Source organism: Pelodiscus sinensis, chromosome 9 (genome assembly GCF_052426305.1).
Source record: "Pelodiscus sinensis isolate ZL-2025 chromosome 9, ASM5242630v1, whole genome shotgun sequence".
NCBI lineage: Eukaryota > Metazoa > Chordata > Testudines > Trionychidae > Pelodiscus > Pelodiscus sinensis.
In genome coordinates, this window is record NC_143060.1 from 25,367,653 (window position 1) to 25,372,301 (window position 4,649).

Below are 4,649 nucleotides of genomic sequence, written 5' to 3' on the forward strand. Positions count from 1 at the left end.
GAGAAATATGTACAGTTGGAGGGTAAAGTCCGTGCCGAAAAATTTTCTAAATTACAAAATCAACTCACATCTCAGAGGACATTGTTCAGTAAATCCTCAAATGAAAATGAATCCTTAACTAAGGCCAGTTATAAAGTTGCCTACGTCCTGGCTAAAAGTGGCAAACCCTTTACAGATGGTGAAGTAGTGAAGGAATGTTTGTTGGAAGTGGCTGAGGAACTTTGCCCAGAAAAGTCAAAACAATTTGAAAATGTAGCTTTGGGTGCGAATACCATTGCCCGCCGTGTTGCAGACATGGGTGAAAACATTGTGACTCAAATAGCAAAAAATGCAAGCAAGTTTCGCCATTTTTCAATTGCAATGGATGAATCGCTGGACAGCTGCTCCACCTCTCAACTGCTTGTGTTCATTAGAGGTGTGGATGAAGACATGAACATAACACAAGAGCTGGCTTCCCTACATAGCATGTATAGCACTGTTACCGGAGAGGATATATTCAATGAGTTGAAAAAAACATTTGCTGATTATAACTTGGACTGGACTAACCTCAGTTGCCTGACTGTTGATGGAGGAAAGAACATGAGTGGCATAAAGAAAGGCTTGGTTGGACAAGTGAAGCAGATGTGTAATGAGAAAAACATTATACAACCAATGTTCCTGCACTGTATTATTCACCAGCAAGCTTTGTGTGCTAAATATGTGGACATTAGTAGTGTACTGAATCCTGTGGTGAAGATGGTGAATTTAATAAGGTCACATGGGCTCAACCATAGACAGTTCAGAGACATGTTGAAAGATACAGACACAGAATCGCAAGATTTACCATATTACACAGCAGTAAGATGGCTAAGTTGTGAGAAAGTTCTGAGCAGAGTATTTAAGTTAAGAAAGGAAATAGGTGACTTCCTGGAAAGTAAAGGCAAGCCACAGCCATTACTGTCTGATGAAGAGTGGGTATGGAAATTGGCTTTTGCTGCAGACATAACTAGTCATTTAAATTTTCTGAACCTAAAACTACAAGGAGAGCAAAATCTAGTTTCTGATCTATACACCCACCTAAAGGCCTTCAGATCCAAACTTGTCTTGTTTTTGGAACAAGTACAGGCCAACAACTTGACGCACTTTCAGCAGTGCAAGGTCTTCATGGCTGAAGCAACAGCTGAGTTCCCCACGTCATTTGCATGCGAGATCATCAAAGACCTCCAGCTGCAGTTTCAGCAGCGGTTTTCTGACTTGGATTCAAAGGCAGAAGAAGTGAGATTGTTTCAAAACCCATTTGAAGCAGATGTGGCCAGTTGCCCAGATGAACTGCAGCTGGAAGTCATTGAGTTGCAAGCAAATGACCTCCTTAGGGACAAGTTCAAAATAGGACTGGTGGGTTTTTACCAGTTTTTGCCCAAGGAAGACTTTCCTAATGTCAAAACTTTTGCATCAAGTTACCTTTCAATCTTTGGAACAACATACCTGTGTGAACAAACATTTTCAACAATGAAATACGTGAAGAACAATTTGAGAACAAACTTGTCCGATGATAATCTCAGGTCACTGTTGACGTTAGGGACAACAAATCTAAAGCCAGAAATGTCTGCTATTTTGGCATCCGGGAAACAATTTCACCATTCACACTAATAGAGGTGTTCATGTGTAGTGTATCAATGTGTTATTAAATAATAACTGAATAAAATAATATTAAATAAATAATTAAAAACAACATCCATGTTTTGATTGTTTTTTATTTGGACCTCAAGTGTGTAGTTGGCCCCCGAACTGCTGTTTGATAGTTAATGCAGCCCTCGGGCTGAAAAGTTTGGAGACCCCTGGAATAGAGGATGGTGCAGAGTCGTCCTAGGATTGACAGCTATTATAATTCGTAACATTCCTAAGCACAGAAGGGCCAAGCACTCAAATGACTTGTGTACTTACATATCCAGTATTCTTCTGAACCATTGATACCACTGCAAGCTTCGCAAATAAATCTTGATTCCATTTACTTAGAGCAAGACTGAAAAAACATTTGGTGAGATTTTAAAAAACAAAACAAAAAACAGGTGTTCTCAGCAGTTCAATGAGATATATTTGAATTTTTAACAGCTCAATACTAATAATGCCTGACTTCCTGAGATAAGAGCAACTGTTCCTTCACAAGGCAGAGATAAGACAGCTAAATGTTTCCATGCCTCAGGGTATGTCTGAACAGCAGTATTATTTCGGAATAACCGATGTTATTCCAAAATAACATAGTCCACGTTTACATTACAAGCAGTTATTTCGACAATGTTGAAATAACGTCAAGCTGGAGGACTTCTTACTCTGACTCCCGTAACCCTCATTTTACAAGAAGTAAGAGAAGTTGGAAGAGTGCTCTTTCTTGGACTTCCTCTTGCATAGACAGCATCAAAAGCTGAAATAAGCTGTTTTGACTTAAGCTATGCAATTGAAGTAGCTCAAATTGCGTAGTTTATTTCGGCGTTAGCCCTGCTGTGTAGATGTGCCCTTAGAAACTTAAATGTCAGAGGCTTCCTTTTCCCAATTGTGCACCATAAGATAACTATAGATCACTAATTTTAGCACCTGTTAACTATAAATCAAGATGTTGGAAAGTAATATAGTTTTATAAAACATATGGTATTTTAGTGAACTGTGAGGACAAGCCAATAAAACATTTCTATCAGTACTTCCAAAAGCAGGGGAAATTTTAGAAGATTCAGTTTCACTGTGTTTTCTACATTAAAGTTACATTTCAGTAGGAATGAGTGGTTATTCAAAGAAAGTACAAAAAAATGTAAAGGGACGTACTACACTAAGCTTTTCAGAAAAAAACGTGCATGATTTGAAGGATGTATAAATCAAAATGGGCTGAACCAGACAAATACAGACTATATAGCCAATATAATAGGTGAATATTTGTACAATGGAATTGCTACAAATTACCTTCTATTGGAGGCCTTTCGATATTCACAGCTGTACAGACTAGCAAACTAGTAATTGTGAGAACTCTCTCAACCTTGGTAGAAATGTTCTGATATAGGGCTACATCTGCACTGCAGCGCTATTTCAGGATACCAGAAGTATCCAGAAATAGCTCCGTGCCTTTTGAGTGCACGTTATTTTGAAATATAATGGTCTTGCTATTCTAACATCTCTGTAAACCTCATTCCACGAGGAGTAAAAAGATGTTTCGGAATTGCAATTTATTTCTAAATAAGTGCTGTGTAGGCAGCACCAAATTTCAAAATAAGCTATTTTGAAATTAACTCAAAATAAGCTACACACAATTTGCACAGTTTAAATTGTGTAACTTATTTCGAGCTATTGGTGCAGTGTAGACACACCATAGGTGAGCACAATCTGATGTACACTGGAAAATCATTTCCTTAAGCGAAGCTCCTGTAATATCAAACAGTGCTTTAGTCTAAGCTGTGAATGTCCACAAATCACAAATGCTATGTTTTATATAAATTGGATTAAATAACCTTAATTATATAAGGAGTGTCTTCTACTTCTTGTTTAGCTGAAATTAATAAGAAAGCCAGAAAGTCATATGAAGTACTGAAAGGGTACAGATGCTCTTCTTTTTCCCCTAGTAAATCCCTACAAACAGGATCAGGTAAATTCCCTAAATCAGGTCTACAAACAGGATCAGGTAGGAAAATCTGCCCAGAAAGCAGTACAATGACCTCAGGGTCACATTTCTGAGTTACATAAGCTGGGAAACGTTGTTTTACATAGATGTATATAGCCCAAAACATGCCCAGAGATACACAGGTTAACAAATTATTAACCCAGTAGGATTTTGCTGAATGACTTCACCAGCCTATAAATAGTTAAAAGGATGTGAGAACAAATGAAGTGATATGGACTAGTTTGTTATTGGCTTGTGTCTTCAATAAAATGTTCATGTAACAGCACGTTTTACCCAGTGTTTTAATGATCACAAGCTCTTTTCTTGATTCAAAGTTACAAATGTAGGAAGCAGCTTTTGGATATGAAAGTTATTTGTTTCACAGTAGGCTATCTGGAAAGCCTACATATATACACTGGCAGGGAATTCATTTAAAAATGGAAGAGCACTGAACCAAATAACATGGATAAATGATTAATGTCAGCTAACTGTACTTTATATAGGTGCCTCAACTAAGAAAGGGTTTTTGGTGAGCCATGATATCATTGCAGTGATAGTTTTCAACTGGCAAAGTTCCATTTTAATACACTGTAACAAATGTTTTTACAGTCACTTGAATAATTGTATATTATATACATAAAACAAATGTTGCTACTTTCACCTCTATGAAATTCAAAACAGATTACACACCAAATGTTAGAAAATAGCACAGATTTTAAAGTAAGGTTCTCTTCTGGAATAACAAGAATTAGATAATACTATCGGAATCCATGTCAAGATCTGTTGGTATTTAGAATCAGCGACCAAAATATTTCATATCTGCACATGAGAGAGTATGGACACCATGTTACTACCAACTTCACTACCAAGATAGTGTTTTGAACCAAAACACATGCGCTTATCATTGTCTTGTCCTAGAGAAATGGGGAGGATGATTCTTCACTCTGTTTTCTAGTTCAATAAAATACAGAATGTGTAAAGGAAAATAACTCAACAAAAATGTAAGCAAGCAAAAACAAATCCACAC